The following is a 20512-nucleotide window of genomic DNA, read 5'->3' on the forward strand; positions in this document are numbered from 1 at the left end:
TTATCTTTAAAAAGTTTTTAAGATCACGTTTTTAAGGGTAGTTAGCTGAGGGTGTTACAATAGTGGTATCAGAGCAGGTCGGTTCATGTGAGCCATTAGGATTTTCTTTCTCTTGTATGAAGCATGTGTTGGGTACACTGTTAATGCATTCTAACGTCGAGTTGTGATTCGTTCAGGAATCATGGCTGCTGCTAGGACCAACGCTCAGATTGCACAAGCTTTGACTGCTTTGACTACATTGGTGGTAAGGGATAATGACCCAGGAAGGGATAGTGAGAAAAGATTGGAAAGGTTTATGTCGCATAAACCAACTCTGTTTACCGGTGGCTATAACCCGGAGGGGGCTATCAAGTGGTTAGATGAGGTTGAGATCATCTTTGAAGCAATGGGTTGTTCTGAGGAGAACAAGACTACTTTGGGAACTTATGCCCTTAGAGAGGAGGCAATCGTTTGGTGGAGGAATGTGAGACTCAGGATAGGAGTGGACGGTGTTGCTATCGTTTGGGAAACTTTCAAAAGGGAATTTTTAAGGAAGTACTTTCCGGCTGATGTGAAGAATAAGAAAGTGATCGAGTTCATGGAGCTCAAGCAAGGAAATTTATCAGTCGCCGAGTATTCGGCTAAGTTTGAAGCTTTGTGTGTGTTTAGTCCACACTACAATACGGTGGAAGCCGAAGAGGATAAGTGTGTCAAGTTTGAGAGTGGACTTCGTCCGGATATCAAGCTTTTGATTGGATTTTCTGAAATCAGGGATTTTCCGACCCTTATGACCAAGGCAAGGATTTGTGATGAAGATAGCAAAGCTAAGACCAACTACTATAAGGTTCTGAATGATAGGAAAGGAAAAGGTTTGGATCGTGGTAAGCCGTATGAGAACAAGGGCAATGGAAATGGAAAGAAGAAGCAAGGAAGTGGAAGTTGTTACAAATGTGGAGAGCGGGGTCATATGTCATATGATTGCCCGAGGAAAAGCGACAAGTGTTTCAATTGTGGGCAGTTTGGGCACAAGGCCGATGCTTGTCGGGTGAAAGTGTTTTGTTTCAATTGTGGCGAGGAAGGTCACAAGAGTCCGGTTTGCAAGAAACCAAAGATGCTGCGTTGAGGGTTCGTTCTCTGTTTTATCTCTTAGGAAATTTCGAGGGCGAAATTCTTTTAAGGGGGGGTAGAGTTGTAACGACCCGATTTTTAGTAAATCGATATTTTATATATTCGCATATATTTTGGGTTAGTGTTAAATATTTATTTACGCGACCTATTATTATTTATCGCGAACATAAGTTGTGAGCGAAACCTTTGCCGTGTTAGTGGGCTTGGGCGTGTGATAGAAGCTTTATGGGCTTAGGCTATTGGGCTTGGTTCATGACCATTGGAGAGTAGTATAAGTAGCAAGTCAAAACTAAGGAATAGTATCACAATTCACTTTTCATGAGAAGTTAGAAGTTAGCAAGAGAGAAAGCTAAGCTAGGGTTTTGGCTAGGAGAGCAAGGAGAAGAACTCGAGCAAGAGAAGAGTTTAGAGGCCAAGAATCATCGTTCAATCTAAGGTGAGAGTGGTTAAGCATAAGCTTGGGTGATCCAAGAGAGGGGAGGTGTCTAGCCTCCATTCCTGAACTCTCTCATCCAATTTCTTTGGGTTTTGGGTGAAGTTTCTTTATCATAAACATGTCTTTTCATCTTAGTATGCTTAATGAACATCTAGGAGGGAATATGTATATGTTTGATGATGGTTTTGCATGTTTATGCAACTTTGCTTATTTTGCAAGAAATTGACATGATTTTGTATGTGTGATGTGTTTTGGTGTTTGTGAATGTTAATACATGTATATATGTATGGTATATACATGATTGATCACTTGTTATGCATTTATAACATGTTTAGATGTATTTTTGAGTGGAATCAATGTTAAACCGCCTTAGAAACTCAAGAACAGATATTTTCTGGTGTAGTTCGCTACGGATTCGCTACGGATTCGCTTAGCGAATAAGTTCGCTACGGATTCGCTACGGATTCGCTTAGCGAATAAGTTCGCTACGAGTTCGCTACATGTTCGCCATGTACCTGTAACCCTCTGATGTAGTTCGCTACCTGTTCGCTACAGCGAACATGTTCGCTACGGGTTCGCTACGGGTTCGCTACGGGTTCGCTACGTGTTCGCTACGGATTCGCTTAGCGAACATCTCTGTGACAGCAATTTTGTTAATGTTTGTAAAGTGTGTGTATCCATGTATTTGGTTTCGTTTTGGTTTGGAATTATTATATGTTTAATAATTGTGTTGTGTAATGGCATTTATATAAAATGTCAAAGAAGTATATGTATTTTTGTATATCGGGTTGTCCGATAAAGAAGAATATCAGTTTGTCTGATAAAGAAGTTTAATGGATTATGTTATCCATGTAGTGAGCTGTAGCTTCGTGCTAAGTGATTATCATATGTTTGGTAAATGCATGGCATTCATAAATTCATGCATTACTTAGGGATATCAGACTTGTCTGATAAAGAAGGATATTGGACTTGTCCAATAAAGAAGGATATCAATGGTAAGTTCCTTGATAAAGAAGATGGTACCACATGCATTAGTCGTGTCTAGGTTGGCATGACATTGAATGTTTGGCATTAGTCGCATTTGAGTAAATGTGCAATTATGTGTTATGTGTTATGTGAGTTCTTTGTGTTGTCCGAAACGACGTGAAACTATCTGGTTGTGTATTTGTGAGTATGTGTTATTTGGTGTATTGCTTATTGAGGCATGTGTGTGAGTTAGTAATACGTGATAGGTTGAATATAGGTGCGTTTCTATATTCGTATGTATGTGATTATGTTTACTAACTCTCTACCTATTTGTTATGTGCTGGACCTTTGGGGGTTCAGGTATTCAGGTCGAGGTTTCGATCGAGCTTTAGCTGTAGATCGTTTTGGTGTGAAGCACTTTTGGTGAGGAGCTAGTGTAGGCTACCTTTGTATAGTTTTGTTAAGTTAGTTTGGTTGTGATGTATATTAGTGCTCTGGTATGTTGTAACATCGAGTCGGGGATCGTTTGTATTCCGTCGTATATCGATGCGAACATCTTAACTTATGTTTTATGTAAATGATTTATCTTTTGAACTATTTTGTTCATTGCTTTGAAAATCCTTTATGTTATGTTTTCCGCTGCGACGTTTCGTGTCGTGTGCACGATCGTTTTTTTATAAAATGTTTTTCCGTAGCGCTCCGGCTACTTATCTTTAAAAAGTTTTTAAGATCACGTTTTTAAGGGTAGTTAGTTCGGGGTGTTACAAAGCACATGGCGGGCGCCATGTGTACAAAGCCTGTGGCGGGTGCCATAAGGCATATGGCCGGCGCCATGGCTTGTTGTGTGGTGAGTGCCACAAGCATGACCAACGCCATGTGTTTGTTTGAACCACATGTGCATGGCACATGCCAAGTGCATGTGGGCTTGGCTTGTTCGTCCAATTTCTTTTGGGCTTCTCTTCCATCTGATCCAATGTTTTTTGATCCACTTTGACATTAAATTTGTGACCCTTTTTTTTTATTTCGAGAAGTTCCGGAAATACCTGTAATACACAATAAAAAATGATAATAATACTACTAAAATGCAAAGAAAATAATAAAATATTAAACTAATATTATAAAATAAATAGTGCATTTTTCGGTGTTATCAGAGACAAAACAAATAATTTTTTTTTTCTTTCGGAAAAACATTGGAACTTTTTTCCCCCGAAAATAAGTAATTATATTTTGATAAAATAATACTCCCTCCGGTCCTTATTATAAGGAACAATTTGGAAAAAATACACATACCAAGAAACCTTATCTTTCTTAATAAAAATTCTAAAATTTTACAATCTATTCCAAAACTAACCTTGGTGTATTAATTTATCCTTAGGGAATATATCACTCTAATTAATGCATAACTTTGGAATGGATACAATTTAATAAGGGTAAAAATGGAATTGTAAGAATAAATTTAATGATTGTTTCTTATAAAAATGACCAATTTTTTTTTCCAAATTGTTCCTTATAAAAAGGACCGGAGGGAGTATAATATTTCAAAATTCTATGCAATTATTTAAATATAATTTTTTTTTTGTAGATAGATGAAATGACGTCCGACCTAACAATTTCGACATTTCTACTAGTTGAGCTAAGATTTGTGGACATTTAAATATAATAAGTAATTTGATAATTAAATAATAGATACATAAATATTTTAAAAAAACAATGATACATAATATAATAGGGTTCTCGTAAAAATAAAATAAAACAATTAATAGGGGTTAAATATGCAATCACTTTATATTTCAATCATATATAATATTAAATGTCACATAAAATGCATGATTCAAAGAGTCATATTTAATAATGACAAAAATGAGAGAGATATTATTTCTTTACAAGATATATTGATGAACATATAATTGTTGGGTTATTTGTTATTGAAATGCATGACTAACTATATTATATTAATTTGTTAATGAAAATGAGAAAATAAGTGTGAATTAATTATCTAATATTTAAAATTAATAATATATTAATTTTATCATTTTTTTAATTATTATTATTATTCATAAAACTTAAATTTATAAATTAAAAATAAAATTATTAATTTTAGATTACGTTCAAAATTAAATAAATTAAAATATATTTATATGCTTACAAATAACAAATCACGTGGATAAAAACTTATTTCACGTACCAATGCAAATATGGAATATTAATCAACCTAGTTCATGTAATGTAACCCTCCAAAACGATGAATAAATATAAATATACCCAAAACTTTTAACAGATTAGATTTATGAGCTTTCTTATTTATAAAGTACTTTTTTTTTTTATGCATATTTATAAAGTACTTAATCTTCATATTTTCAAACAATATAAAATTTAACTCACCTAACATTTGTCACAACAATCTCCTTCTCATGGTATGAGTCGTTTAATTCACTAGTTTCAAGTTCAAGCGGAAGCAATTTTTTATCCATACACTTTTGATATAAGGAGCTAGTTGAACTTTTTGTCTAACCATCGATTCTGATACCATTGTTAGGTCATAAGGGTGCAGTCGGAGCATCATCCACACTGGGCATAGAGTAACCATACACAAGTTAGTTGGACACCACATCTTTACCCAAAACCTTAATGTATTAGGTATACGGGTCCTCTCCGTTATAAAGTAGTAAACCTCCATCTTTTCAAGCAATGTGTGATTTAACTCACATCACAATTCATTATTCTCTCCCTCAAGAGGATTTTTTTTCTTCCATCCATACACTTGTACCGTTGTGGCTGTGCTCAACGAGACACATCTTTTAACTTAGCTAGCTAAAGCGCTTTTTTAGGAAGATTTTTGATACAAAGAGCCAATCGAATCGTATACTCTGATACCACTGTTGGGTCATGAGGGGAGTTTTAGGGATCATCCATATTGGGCCAAGAGAATTCATATATACAAGTGAGTACACTACATATTTTCCCAAAGTCTTACGCAATTAGATTTATGGGTTCTCTCATTTATGAAGTATTAATTCAATTTCCACTTTTTGAAGCAATATTTCTACTTAACTCACCTCACACTTGCCACAACAATATCTCCCTAAAGTGTAAGCCATTTAATCCATTATGCACCAGCACCCCCTCAAGCAGAAGTTTTTTTTTAGTCATACACTTGCACCGCCGTTGGACGCAGTCAACAAAATACGCCGTCTGGCCACCTTTATTAGGAAGACTTTTGATACAATGAGCCGGTCAAACCCTTTTGTCGAACCATCGACTTTGATATCACTGTTGGGTCAAATGAGGGGGCGGTCTGAAGAATCGTCTATATTAAACTTTTTTTTTTTAACTTAAAAACAACAATACAAATGAGTTGGACATCATAGTTCCCACCTATCATTTCTCTTATATAATTGAGGTTCATGAGTTCTAACATTTAATTTTGCTGGATTCATAAATTAAAAGTGTGCATGTATTCTTAGTAAAAAGAAAAAAAGTGTGCATGTATTTGTTCTGTTTGAACATTATCTTTTAAAAAATCCAATCCAATATGATCTGATTAAGTGCAATTTGGATTAGATCGTACAATTCAATATTTACTAAAACAAACAATTACATATTACTACGAATTAACAGTGCACATATTTTTAAATATTCATTTAATCAAATAGATCACCTGCATTACAGTGTCAATTTTATTTGTTAGTTGTTAACGTATTTCCTAAAAAATTACACTGTCAATATATATAAATTAAATCAGATATATAAAAAACATAATAAAAAATGATATTTTTTTATTGAATATAAAAAGAGTGTTTTAAGTAACTTTAAGTAACAACTTCAAGTGTTTTAGTAAAAAAAAAAAAAGTAACAAGTGTTAAAAGAAAACATAATAGGAGTAACTTTATACACTTGAGGCCCAGTTTCGGTTCAACTAGTGGGCTATTGTTTCGGACGTTTCAAACCCAACCCTTATGAGCAAAACCAAAATGTTAAGTCATGTGAGCATAACTCAATTAACAGGGGGTTTGAATTTTGGACACTCCATTTATTCAGGTGAATTTTTTAGCCATTAGGCTACTTGATAAAAAAAAACCAAAATGTTAAGTCCTATAATTAATTACAAAAGCAAAAAAAATAAAATCAATATATTCTTTTTTTTTTTGTCAAGAAAATCAATATATTCTTATTTCTTTTATTACATGGATATATCAAGTTATCTTCGTGCGCAACTCTAAAGATAAATCACTTTACTGATATCTGTTGAAAGTTGAAACGATTAACATCTCTCAATAATTATTTTTATAGGTTAAATTTTAGACCACATAATTACAGAATTCATCACTTATGTCACACTATATTAATGCTAAATCAACACTCTTTTTAACCTTTGACACAAGTTTTTTTTTTTGTTTTGAACCAACCTTTGACACAGGTTGAAAAAAAAAGGAAGGAATATGGGAATATAGGGGGCCACCAATTATTAAGAAATAACTAGAACCTAAATCTTCTTTTGACAAATAGGTTAGTGCTATATTGTAAACATTTACTTAGGTAAAACTTATATCTACGCACCATTTTGGACATATATATTGATCCTACTAAATTGGCATGAGATTCAATGTTTTTGTAGGACCATATCACCTAATCATAAACAGTATAGAATGAAGAATATCAAAAATGTGTTGCTAAGACTTTTTGTGATGGGCACTCTGAGAGAGCAAGGAACAAATAGTAAGACAATATAGGTAAGCCCTTTATTTGATAGTTTAGCTAAGACAATTATAGTTAGAGATTTTCTCTGGTCATTCTATTCATTTTATCGCACGTCTTATGGATCTATAAAAATGTCCTACAAGATTTATTTTTTATAATGCTTGCTATTTAAGTAGCAGACGACATTTTTTAAATTTTTTTCATTTTTATAACGTCTGCTACCTAAGTAGCGGAAAGGTAAAAATGAAAATGCGTAGAACGCGCGAGAAGTAGGTAGGGCAATTTTTTTTTTAGAATGGCAATATATATATATATATAATATATATAATAAAGAACGGAAACGAGATACAAACGAGTCTACAAAAAGGGGTGGTAGGTACAATAAATACTAACCCCAAACAAAATAAATAAAAGGGTATAAAAAGCTCCGAAATAGAAAACACCTAAAGAGGCTCCCAAGAAAATAAGCACCAACAAAAAGGAGAGAAAGAGAATAAAACCAATAAAAGGAGGCAAGAAACAGACCCCAACTCCATGATTACCATAAAGACCGAGGTTCACCACAACACAAACTCTAACGACTTCAACACCAAGAAAGTTGCACCTTTCAATGAAGATTTTTTATAGTTATGATCGTTAGTCTTTCAACTATTTTAAGAGACTTAGGGTCCATTTACTTAAAAACAATAAACCCACCAAACTGGGTTTTTTTTTTTGTTGCTTGAAAAAAAGAGAAGAAAAAAGATAAAGTAAAATAAAATAAAAAAGAGGAATTCTTCTTTACAAAACAAAACATAAACAAGAGTATCAAGTAATGAAACTGATGATAAATTATAGCAGGAAGTTCCTAAAGCACAATTAGAGAATCTAAATTAATAACCCCATTTTTCTTAGAACATCCGCACAATTATTGTCCAATTTTTCTGCATAAAATCTCAAATGATTTTTAGCTCATTATCATAGTGATAAAATAGAAACATCCCCTTGTAACCGTATGCAAGGAATCTGACAAAATACACAATTTTTGTAAACTCGGATGACCAATAAATTTTACTTTTTTTTAAAAAATTGCCTATATATAATTCTTTCTTTCTATATTTTTGTAAAGGTTGGTTTTTTACTTTAATTAATTTTTATTTCTATTCAATTTGCAAAGTAGCATGTGACTAAGTTGCCTTTTTTTTTGTTGTTTTTGTTTTGACTAATCCAAGTTGTATTTTTTGTTCAATATATGTTTTTTATATATGAATGAAGTTATTTGTTTAATACATTTGACTACTTATTGTAAACAAAAAAACATTTGACCACTTCAGGATTGGGTATATAAAATTGCTTGGAATCATATTTACTATATAACTTACACTATTTATATTTAATTCACTGATTCATACACAAAATCCAACTTCTTTCCTATCAATGTTTGCACATTTTATTTGTGAGGAGGAAAATAAAATCTTGTTCACATGGAGGCATGTGATATTTAACACAAGCAAAGAAAAGGACAAGAATCACGTATATTCGAAATCATTAATATATATTTTTCTTCGTTGTTATGAACCGATTGAGGGATTATCACAAGGAATAAGCACAATCTAGTTTTTCTTTTCCCTTCTCCCATGAAAAGATAGGTCCAGTGAGATCCTGTCCATTCAATTTGAAAAATTTAATATTAAAATTTAAAAAGACAAAGAATGAAGGGTGGATTAGCCCATTGGACTCCATCCTGTGAAATTGTCATGGGAGGTGATCCTTTCCCTTAATTAACACATGCATTGAAGTTCCATTACGACCCTCCAATATATCTTCATTACTGATATATCTCAACTTTCTACATTTTAGAACTATCAAGTGATTAATGAATTTTCTCTAGGATAAATTGTTTAAAAGAATTCAAGTTTAATTTTTATTTAAAATAATTCTTGATAAGACTTTACTTACCTCTGGTATATAAAATCTGGATTATCAAGTTACATCACAGATGAAGTCTGGATGGTGGTTGGTGGGTGTTAGTAGTAAGACCTAGCTCAATTGTTAGACGAAATATTTTTACTCGTGCCCAAATTTAAGACCTTGCGATAATGTGTGAGTTGTAGTGCTCTTTGTCACCTGCTCGTCTACGGAAAATGAAAAAAAAGTATATCCATAATACATTAAATTATGCGGTCACCTTTTATAGTATTTTATAATAATATTAAATCACTCGCACTTGATGTATAAAATTAAGGAGACAATATTAGACAAATAGTGACATAAAAACATTTTCTTTGACATGTACCAAAAAAAAAAACATTTTCTTTGACGAGTCAAAATGAAATATATATATATATATATATAATAATAATAATAATAATAATAATAATAAACTAATTAGTACCTTCAACACAAAGTTTGCCAAATAAAAAATATTGATAATGAAGTTTAGAAATTTGGTTTTTAATTCAATATGATTTCTTTGTGGGAAGGATGATGAAACCTGCATACATTATCACTAGTGGAAAAAACACTTTTTAAATCGGTTCCTGGAGGCTTTTTAAATCGGTTCAACAACCGATTTAAAATCGATCGATTTAGTAAGTTTTTTTGTTTTAAATCAGTTGTCAATCCGATTTAAAAAAAGTTTTTAAATCGGGTAGCACGATTTATTTAGTTTTATTTAAATCGGTTAGACCAATTTAAAAAAATTCAAAAAATCTGTTACCTTTTTAAATCGGGTGTACCCGATTTAAAATATCAAATTTAAATCGGTTTAACCGACTCAGTAACTTATTTTAAGTCAGTTCAACCGATTTAAAAGCATATACTATTTCTTTCTTTTTTAATCCCAGATTCTCCTACAATATTGCGCGCCCGCACACACACACACACACACACATATATATATATATATATATATATATATATATATATATACACACCACCAAATTATAAATAAATCGAAACTTCATCACTACCTTCAATAAAAAATATCATAAAACCAAATATCATACCACCAAATTGTACTTAAATTAAGTTACAAAATATTCATGAAATACTATTCCGAAAGTACCATCGGATCTAAATATCTCCTACTAAAACTAAACAATCTTATGCTCCAAACAAAAGCACAAACAAGCCTAAGCAAAGCTACACAATCTTAGACTACTACCAAAACACGCCTAACCAAATTAAATCTAAACAATCTTAGGCTACTTCATATAAATTCAAGAATCAAATTTGCTAAACTTTCTTGAACATTCGAAACTTCGTCCTCGTGAAATGGTGTTGAATCTCCAAATACCTAAATAAATATTAAATAATATTAGAATATTGTATCATCATTAAAGAACACAATTAACTAGCCCATACATTGCACGTGTCAAAGTACAGACTATACCAAGTGAAAACACATAATTTAAAGAACAAGTGAAACCAAATGATTTCTATTCTATTACCAAACTGCAAGTAATACAAATTAAAAGCACATAGTTCTAATAACAAGTGAAAGCATGTGATTTTTATTCTAATACCATGTGAATGGTATGCACAAAATTAATCTATTAGCATGTGAACTAACAAACAGATTTTGGTGAATTATGCTTAGTAGATTGTGTATTAACCAAACTGATTTTGTTGGTTAAATCTATTAGCATCCTTAGTAGATTGGTGTATTAACCAATACAAATTATGCTGGTTTTTTCTAGTAAAGGTTTTAATTATGAACACATTAAAAACTAATCCATTAATTTCACATTGCAGTTCTGTTCACATAGATCTGTTTCAATTTCATAATTTTAATCAAATCGATAAAGCAGCATTAGTTGGTATAATTTGATAATAAACTTCTACATGCATCAACTCTATTCAAGGGATTCAAATCTAAATTAAATACCAAAGGTAATCAGTCCAGTTACTCCTGCAGAGGAAAATAATAAATAATAAAGTAATGGCTTTAACTCCACTCCTCTACCAACCAAATATCCCATGAAGTACATCAATTGAATCCTCAGTAAGTTTATGCTGTCACCTGCAACCTATTCTCATTTAAACAAAAGAAGAAAAGTTGTTGCATAAGCATGCCTATAATACACCACAAACCAAACAAAAGATAAACGATAAGAAAAATTAGGAAGTTTTCATAGGACCACTGTACCTTTCCACCACCCTTCATCAAAATCAAACACACAGTTCAACATTGTAGGGAAAAAAAGAGGTAAAAAGGACAATTACTAATTTAGAAGGTTTGGTCACATACTATAATATTTACAATTGATGCTTAAGAGTCAGGGATATGCAATTCCACATAATCAACAAAGTCACCTAAAATGTGTACACAAGAATGCAACGTGTACCATTTCTTCCAATTCAACTAAGTCACTTTCAAATTAGATCTTTATCTACTATTTGATTTAATCTTCCCTCTAGATGTAGCTTCTTAACGTTAATTTAAAGTGATTCAAGTTATCACATATGCTTAACTAAAACCTCTAACATTAAAATCAACACAAGAAAAAGAACATAACTTACTTACCCTATAGCCCATGGAGGTATAGAGGAATTGGAAGTACTAGCCAGCCAATTTTATAGCAGTTAATGGACATTGACAGATGAAAGGTTTTGCAGAATCCTTAGAAAAAGTGGACTAAAACAATTGTCCTATATACTCATGTACTTTCAAGTTCTTCATAAATCGTAAATAAACAATAGCATTATAACTGAGTAGTGTCTGATTGTGTGTCAATGACAAAGATGTCATAGAAGAGGTTGAAGGTATGGATCAAAAGCAAAGAATTGAAACCAACCTAAGGTATAAAATAACAAGAATTATGCACTGATTACCATTTAACATTAGAACATAAAAGATTCATTCTTAACCAATATTCCATATCTCAAATAAAAAATAGTAGTTTTCTGATGCTAGTTCAATCAAAATATGTGAGCAAAAGAATTATAATAAAAGTTAAAAACCAGTACTTTGAGCTAAAATACTACCACTCCGAAGTAATGAATCGGGAGGAATGAGAGAAACACCTGATACGAGGCTAGTAATCCGACTCATCTGCAGCTGCCGTACCCCAAAACCAGAAAATTCTACTACAGAACAGCAACCCACAAACCAAAACAAAACACAAACCTGCACCAGTTCAACAAACTTGAACTACAACATCAGCTAAACCCAAAATAGGTCTAAGCAAACCTTAAAACACTGTAAATTATCGAAAAATCCAGTTCCAATTCAGCAGAAAATTACCTTATCATACAACTTAAAGGATATAACTATTGTTAATGGTTAAAACCTCATTCATTTGTTGTCCCCTTTATTTGTTCAGTAGCTACAAAACAACATAAACAAAACAATAAGAATTGTCAAATAAGTATCCACCCGAATCAACAAAAATTGGATAAAATCACCTCTCAAGTTTCATTTTTTCTTCACACATACAATCTTAAGATTGAATCATTTGATTAGAGAGCAATCAACAATAAATCTGAACTAAGCATTAGACATATTTTCAAATTAGCATCAGTTTAACATGAATTAGAGGTTCTCTGAATGAACTTCAACTGTCAAATTAACAAGAAAGAAAGGGGAAATAAACCATAGATCCGAACACAACAGAAGCAATTATAGGTTTCAAGGATGAAAATCGACTTTAGATCTTAGGAAAAAACAAAAGAAAATAGCATAACACAATTTCGTAGGGTTCGAGGATAAAATAGCGAACCTGAAAAGTGAGATGCCACAACGGAAGAGAAGGCTGTAAGAAGATAACGGTGAGGGACGATATAGAGATTGTGTGTGGTGACTGGTTCTCACTTGTGATGTGAAAAACGAACGCCGGGGCTGTTGCAAAAAGGGAAAAAGGTCATGAATGGTAAGAGGCTATAGGGGAAAATAGAGTCTTGATGCCTAATCAAGGAGGAGAAGATGGAGGCTTATGGTGGCGGAGATGAAGAGGGAGGCGCTGTAGAGCATCGTGAGGAGGGAGTGTGAAGGAAAAGAGGCACGCTAGGGTTTCAAATTTCAATACAGTTTTTTTCTTTTATTATATTAAAAAAATATTATAAATTAATAACTAAAGTTTAAATCGTTTAGGCCGATTTAAATTGACTACATCAATTGAGAATTGGTCCCTTATTTACAAAACTGCCACCGCGTTTTGTGTTTAAATCGGCTTTTCTGTACCTGATTTAAAATCCCTGATTTAAAATGTGTATTTTCCACTAGTGTATATTTTTTGTGATTGTTCTTTTTCTAAGACTATTTGGCATTGGTTTGCCTATGTTATTTCTTTGCAAATTGACACGAGTACCGTTAGTTCTATTTTTGATATTTGTAACAAAAATTGGAACTCTCAATGTAAAATTGTTGTTATTGCTGCAATTATTAATATTTTTAATATTATATGGTGGTGCAGGAATCAACACATGTTTGAGGGAAAAATCTATCCATCGGAGATCTGCAGTCAACACAATTATCTCCAATGTTTCTTTATCCGGCAATTTATCTAAAAAAGTTTCTTTCATTTTTATGTAGGAATTCGACATTTTGAAAGCTTTTAATGTCAATGTTCATCATCCCAATGCACCTGTCATCAAAGAAGTATGGTGGCATCCTCCGCTTTATAATTGAGTTAAATGCAACACAGATGGTTCAGCGCTGGGTAACCCCGATATTGCTTCTTGTGGGGGTCTTTTTAGAGACTATACTGCTACTTTTCTTGGAGGTTTTTCTATTAATATTGGAAATTCTTACGCCCTCCATGCTGAGCTTATAGGTGTTATGAATGTTATTGAGATCGCTCATTCAAAATGGTGGAATTATCTTTGGCTTGAATCCGATTCACAATTGGTTAATTTAGCTTTTAAGTCATCCCTCATTGTCCCTTGGAAGCTCCGTAATAGATGGTTCAATTGCTTGGAGTTGACTAAAATCATGCATTTTAGAGTGACTCACATTTATCGAGAAGGGAACTGTTGTGCATATAAAATGGCTGCTTTAGGCATCAATGTTGATGGTTTTTATTGGTGGGATAATGTTCCACCTAGTGTTCAAGGAGATTATATTAGTAATTTAATGGATCTTCCGTCGTTTAGATTTCATTAAATCCATTGCACTCTTTTTCCCTTATCCTTGGTTTTATCCCTCGAGGTTTTCTGGGAAAGGTTTTTAATGAGGCAGTGACAGGTTCCTTGTATTTTTGTTTCCTTGGGTTTTGGTCTAGTCCCCCCAAGTTTGTCTCTTTTTTCTTTCTTTTTAATAAATTTATTAGGGTGCTGCAAATGATAGGTGATGATTATGGGGTGCCAACATAGTTGGGATGTCATAGTTATCATGTGATGTCTGTGCATGCTAATGTTTTATAAAAAGGAAAAAAATTCAATATGATTTCAATGGCGACAGAAAGTATTGTGTCTTAAAATATATGCAGAGGGTTGGAGTTCGAATCCCGTTCATCCCACTAATTCACCTAAGGGTGGAATTTCTAGGCAGTAAATTATTTAAAAAAAAAAACCAGATTTATAAGTAGTGAGGCCTAACTCAACTAGGAAATTAAGCTATTTTTAAATTATGTCATTTAACTTAAAATCGACTCCCAAATTGTTGCCATGTTACATAATTCATCAACATATATTAGCAGTAAAAAAGAAAACAATCTAAAGATGAATGTCTATGTACATATATTGTCAACATATATATAGGTACTCTAGTACTAAAAAATACATGGGTTGTTCTTAACTTGTCTAAGCCTGGATCAAGTTTTTTCCTCCTGTGTTTTCTATGGTCCCCTAGAATAGTCTAAATACACTGAATTTTGAACAAGTTCCTTTAGCAACTTGAATTTTCATATATGCAAATTATATATTTCACCAACACAAGTTAGCATGGGTTACCAACTTCAATGACATTGCTGCTTATAGTACATAAGAAGACTAGGTGATATATAATATATGTTTTCTAGGCCATTGTAATTATTTTTTTGTAGTTAATCTTCTAGCCTTGGTGATGTTTCATGATTAAGCAAAGAGGTTATAGGCTGTGATCAAATCAACATTATTAATGAACAAGGCTGATCACACACATTCTTCTACAATCATCATCATATATAATCAATCATTATATCATAAAATTATGCTCGATTTGGATAATATTTAACAATAACAAAATCTTAAATTGATGCATGGGCTAGCTGCATATATATAGTGCTTCATTCATCATTAGGAAACGACAATATAATACTCCCTCTGTTCTAAATTAAATGAGCGGTCTTGTTGATCAATTCATACCGATTAAAAAATATGTTATAAATGAAAGAGATAATTACTTTTATTAAAATACCCTTATATCATATATTGGTGTATGCAAATTCCGCAGGAAATAAGCAGATTTCTGATAGTGACGATATATACAAAGTGGAAAATATTAAATTAAGAGTAATGCAGGTGGTATTAATTAGATGGTACACAATTGAATATTTTAAATTAATGTTGTATTAAAAATTGAACAAGTAGATCATTTTGGGAACGAAGGAAGTATAATTTATAATCTTTCATTTGTATATCCAAGATGAACATTTCTTTTGTTTTAATCTTTGATTCTTGTGGAAGTGGTATGCAGAGTTCGGTCAATGGTACGTAAAGTGATAATGAGATTATTTGAATTAGTTAAATAATTTAAATATTTTAATTAGAAGTAGAATTTATTTTAATTGGACTAGTTTATTTGAATTCTAATTGAGCTTTTTACCAAATTGATAGGCTATAATCCCACAAGTCTATGAACTAGGGTTTCTACACTAAGATTATGGAAAGACAATAAAAACTATTCTACAAAAGAAAAGATAAATTCTTTATTTCATTCATTTTGGTTAAAATGTATCCAAGGCACTACATTTATACTACTAAATGTATAATAACTTAAATGGGTCTAAAGGCGAAAAAAGCCCAACTAAAATTCAACTAAATATGACTAATTAAAATAAATTCTACATCTAATTAAAATATCTAAATTATTTAATTAATTATAATAATCTCATACTCTAGCCTAAAGTGTGACAAGAATTTAACTCAAACTTATTAACCATGTATTAATATTAATTAGTCACAAGATACCATGAATTGAAATCAAAACATTGAGTTCAAGTGGTTAATGAACTCCTCTATGATGAATTGTTCCAGCGAATTTGAGTTCTATTTTTTATAAGATCAATTCTTTATCAGAATTTAATTATCTTGTGAACGAACTCTGAATTATCTGATCCTTTTCTCTGGAATCAGAGAGTTGATTAAAAATAAAAGATAACCATGATTTGAATTTTTTGTTCAAAGTCAACGCTACTAAATACTTAGCTTTCCTAATAAGTTATGGGATGAAAATCGTTTCTTCAGTTAGTAGTAAAACAATTTATGAGTGCCTAAAAGTTTGTGAAAATATGAAATTTTCACATTTAAACATATTGCCATAATCCTAATTGTGCTGTTTGTTTAATACTAGCGCGGTTGTATTTCACAAGTGACCCTAACATAACATGTGAAGATGTAAAATGCTCCATGCATGATGCAAAGTAAAGTTGCTAATAAATGCACCATTGAGAAAAAAGAGGTTAATGGATTCTTGAACATGTTCTGTTTTGTACAGTAGTTCTGAGTAGGTAGACTGCACTTCCAATTAACAATTACACTAATCATTTGTTAGTGAAACAAGTTTCTTCATATTCACTATGTAGGGAGCAAGAAAATCTAAGGATTACAAGTTGAAAAAAATTACTAATAGTATTGGAGTATAACTCAAGTTTGAGTGGAATTTGTTTTTTATTAAAACCTCAAGAATTGCATTCATATATAAAGTCATACGATCATACCACAAAATATGTTAAGAATAGATAAACAAACAGGAGGAGTTCTTAGGATTAGACTGACACTTGAATTTGTGGATTGATACATAATTTTTTGTTTTTGTTCGGATTTAAAAATTTGGGTATTCTTTCTATGCTTCAAAAGTTTATTTAGATCATAACATGTCTAGCGTCAAAGATAGCGATGACGAGGATATCATAAACAGTCCAAAATTAATCCTAAGTATTAATACAGATATTCAGTGGCACCATATACACATTGGAGGCAATCCTAAAACTCGAAAACTGCAAATCTCAACTGATTTAAAAATAGTCAGAGAATTACAAAATGAGAATGTCCTCCAAACCCATAGAAGCATCTACCAACACAGAAGCGAACCAAGAGCGATCAACTCCCTGTAAAACAGCAAGCTGCCGAAACTTGTCCCTTTCAAAATGGCGAATGAATTGACCACCAATTAGACCGATTCACATACCCGCAACCCCCTACAACGAATCACAATAGGCTAAAGACACTTTCGAGCTTGTAACATAGCCAACCCAAAAGCTGCAACAAACAAACATACCACTCGGAAGATCCGATCCAAAAGTGAAACTGGATCCCAAAAAACAACCCACGATGACACGGGGGCGATTAGGAACCTGGCCCAGAAAACCACCAGCAACAAACAACAGGAGTTCTGAAACACGGATGGTGCAGAGGGCGAGCACCACTCCTTACACCACCACCAAAGCTACATCATAAGCCAGCGAAAAGGAGCAAGAAGGGAGGAGAGTGAGGAGAGTGTTAGGCGACAACGAGAGAGGAAAAATGAAGGAGGAGAACAGTGGAGCTAGGCTTTTTGTTAGATTTTAGGTGGCGGTGGAGTTAGGCCGGAAGACTGTTTCAATGGAATTTAGTGGCGGCTCCGACTTTTTAGAGACCCGCTCAACTATTAAAAATGGGCCCTAATAATAAATAAAAAAACTATTATGTATTTAAATCGTAAATAACATTAAAAAAATCATTCTTATAAATAACATAAAAAAGAGATGTATTTTAATCAATAAGATCCAAGTACAGTTTCACTAAGTCTACATATTGTATATTATAAAAATAAAAAAAATAATATTATGTTCATTTTATTACTAAGTAATTTTCTGTCATCTATTACTAAGAAGTAGTAGTAGTAATAATAATATTTCTATGAGTATTAGTCTTTCCTTATGATTATTATTACTACTCTGGTATGGTAGGTACAATATAATGAAAGTGTCGTGTTTTTTTTTTAGTATTGTGTCTTTTATTTATGTAATTTGGGCCATAAGGCCCATATAGCCTTTCATTTAACCTAGATTAAATATAGTCTTCTATCCGATGATTAAAGTGTCGCTGCTGCAGTTGAACTAAAACATAAGGGATGGCTTAAAACTCAGACATATTGAGACTGCAATAAGCCAATCTAACTGAAAAAGCATATCTTTATATACGAAAACTACATATTTGATCAATAACAGAGACAAAATTCTATTTTTCTTCTTCAAAATCCCAACTTTCATCTATGAAAATTTGGAGTTTGGAGGCCTCCAAAATTTCCAAATTTTAGAGGCCCTATGTAACAGCATGGGCCCCTTTTCTACGTATTTAGTAGCCAATCCTGGCTGTCACCTCACGATCTTCTCCACCCCCCTCTCTAGTGGAGTTTTTGCCTTCCGTGGAAATGGATTGAACACGTATTTGAACCCCAGGGTACGTGGTTTGATTCCCACGGAAGACAAAAACTCCACTAGAGAGGGGGGTGGAGAAGATCGTGAGGTGAAAGCCGGGATTGCCTACTAAATACGTAGAAAAGGGGTCCGGGCTGTTACAAAAAAAGGCGCATTTGTTTGTAACAGCCCCCGGGCCCCATCATGGCGATCCCGGAGCTGCCACCTCACGATCTTCTCTACCCCCCTCACTAGTAGAGTTTTTGCCTTCCGTGGGAATCGAACCACGTACCCTGGGGTTCAAGTACGTGTTCAATCCATTCCCACTACTAGCTCAATTGGTAGTGGAAATGGATTGAACACGTATTTGAACCCAGGGTACGTGGTTCGATTCCCACGGAAGGCAAAAACTCCACTAGAGAGGGGGGTGGAGAAGATCGTGAGGTGACAGCCGGGATTGCCTACTAACTACGTAGAAAAGGGGTCCGGGCTGTTACACCTTATGCGGTGGCTCATGTTGCACACCCATAGTGGCCGCCCTTGATGGAATTGAAAACTAACTAAACAAAAATTTGATAAATGTAAGCCACGGTCAAGTGGTGAGGGGTTTGAGTAATATACTATAGGTTTTTGGTTCGATTTCCAGCTCATTGTAAATAAAAAACATTTGATACATGTAAAAGATATTTTTTTAAAAAAAGTATACTTTAAAATTTATTTTTTAAAAAAATTAATATAATTGGGCCTTTAATTGAATAGGTGGAGAAAAATTTCCACTTAATAGACCAATTCTTCTTGTTTTTTAATTAACTCTGTGATTCTCAAATAAAGGAATATCGGTGAGAGATTTTGGTTACAAGGTAAGTAAAATCTAATTAAAAATTATTTCTATTAGAGATCAATTTTTTTTTAAAATAATTATACTTTAGAAAGAATTCATTAATCACTTGAGTTTAATATCATTGTTAATTTCTCTAGTTTTTCCCAACACTATCTGCAAGTGAAAGTCTCATTATAAATGTGATACTTTTTGGTGAATGAAAGTTGCTATGCATTATTTTTAGTAAGAAAAAAAAGAAAATTTCAGTCAAAATGGCAAAGTTGCATGTGGACAAGTTGCCTTTCTTTGTTATATGTATATAATGAAGTCAATTATGTGTTCAGTACATATTAGTTATGACCACTAAAAAATAAAAATATAGTCTACATTTATCTCATATTAATTAAGTGATCCATATACCCAAAATCCAATTTCTTTCCTATCAATGTTTTACACATTTTATTTGTGTGGACGAAAAAACAATCTTGTTCACATGGAGGCATGTGATACTTAATGTAATGCAAACAAGAAAAGGAAAAAGCATCACGTATGCTTGAAATCATCATTATCATCATCATTAATATAATTTGGAGTTTTTGTGGTCTTGTAAACCTATGGAGGGTTATCACAAATATAATTTATTTTTTTACTGTGATGCACATAAAAACAGAAGAAAACAATATGGCCTAGAGAAAAACATTTTCCCCTTTGACTCAACTAGAAAAATAGGCTATTTTTAAATTGTTCTGTTTGGTAAAAATAAACTATAAGCTAGCTTATAGCTGATAGCTGAAAAGCTAGCTGATTGAAATTAAAGTGTTTGGTAAAATTAGCTTTTTATATGTAGTGGTTAGTTTTTTAGTGGGTAGTTTTTTATTTTATAAAAAAAAATTAAATTAAATTAAAGGTTAAAAATGGAAAAAACTGTAAAAAAACTATAAGTTCAAACGCTACTTGAAATAGCAT

At 32.6% G+C, this 20512-nt stretch overlaps 1 long non-coding RNA gene across 3 annotated transcripts; it reads right to left on the reverse strand.

Annotated features, from left to right (window-relative positions):
- Positions 1 to 10136: 10136 nt before the first annotated feature.
- Positions 10137 to 13244, reverse strand: LOC123924650. 3 transcript variants are annotated; one of them, XR_006814796.1, is made up of 3 exons: positions 12910 to 13244; positions 12435 to 12516; positions 10137 to 12317 (listed from the first exon to the last, which is right to left on the reverse strand). It is a non-coding gene; the product is annotated as an uncharacterized LOC123924650 (long non-coding RNA). The 3 variants fall into 3 exon arrangements; XR_006814798.1 differs by lacking the exon at positions 12910 to 13244 and adding an exon at positions 12627 to 12903; XR_006814797.1 differs by lacking the exon at positions 12910 to 13244 and adding an exon at positions 12596 to 12903.
- Positions 13245 to 20512: the final 7268 nt, after the last annotated feature.

Source organism: Trifolium pratense, linkage group LG4 (assembly GCF_020283565.1).
Source record: "Trifolium pratense cultivar HEN17-A07 linkage group LG4, ARS_RC_1.1, whole genome shotgun sequence".
NCBI classification, from domain to species: Eukaryota; Viridiplantae; Streptophyta; class Magnoliopsida; order Fabales; family Fabaceae; genus Trifolium; species Trifolium pratense.